This window comes from Corvus brachyrhynchos, unplaced genomic scaffold (genome assembly GCF_000691975.1).
Source record: "Corvus brachyrhynchos isolate BGI_N302 unplaced genomic scaffold, ASM69197v1 scaffold351, whole genome shotgun sequence".
NCBI classification, from domain to species: domain Eukaryota; kingdom Metazoa; phylum Chordata; class Aves; order Passeriformes; family Corvidae; genus Corvus; species Corvus brachyrhynchos.
Genome location: NW_008236203.1, coordinates 1,151,891 through 1,152,669, shown reverse-complemented (window position 1 = coordinate 1,152,669; position 779 = coordinate 1,151,891).

The window sequence follows — 779 nt, the reverse complement described above, 5'->3', positions numbered from 1 at the left end:
CCCTTTCTGCTTTGTTTTTGCTGTGTTTTGTTTCTCTCGACAGCTGGTTTAGAACTTCTGTGTTGCTGTTTAGACATCAAGCTTTGGGGCTGAGGTTTTTTTATTCCCAAGTGCTTGCTGGCAGTAAAAATACACTTCACATCTGCAGCGTGTGCACGTGGCTTGGGATGAATATTCTGGGGCAAAAAAAATTCAGGAATCAGGGAAAGAAAGAGATGGAAAAGAGAAAGAGAAAGGGAATGTGAAGGGAAAGAAAGAGGTGGGAAAGAGAAAGGGAAAGGGAAGGAAAAATTAGACATAAAAATAAAATTAAACCCAAAAATAAAAACAGAAAAAGAGACAGAAAGAAAAATAGAAAGAAGAAAGAAAAATGAAAATAAAAAGAGAAAGAAAAAAGAGGGAAAGGGAAAGAAAAAAGTGAGGAAGAGGAAAAGGGAAGAGCAGGTGGTAAAAATTGATGCTTAAACGCTATACAATCTCATTTAAATTAAATTCGAAGTTTCTGTTTGCTCTAGAGATGGAACCAAGGATAACAAATGGTGCCAGGTGACATGAGGGGAACAGGATTTTCTGAGTGATCCCAAATGAACTGGATCAAATAATGGAGCAGGGAGGCAGTTTAGGGGACCCTTGATACCCCCAGAAACTCCTCCAGAAGGAGGAAAAAATCCAGACTAAATCAGCCCTGGGATGTTCCGGGGCGTTCCTGCCTCAGCTCTGTCCCACTGCTCTGCTCTGGGCTGTGGGATTGGACACAACCAGCGCTGCAGCACCTGGGG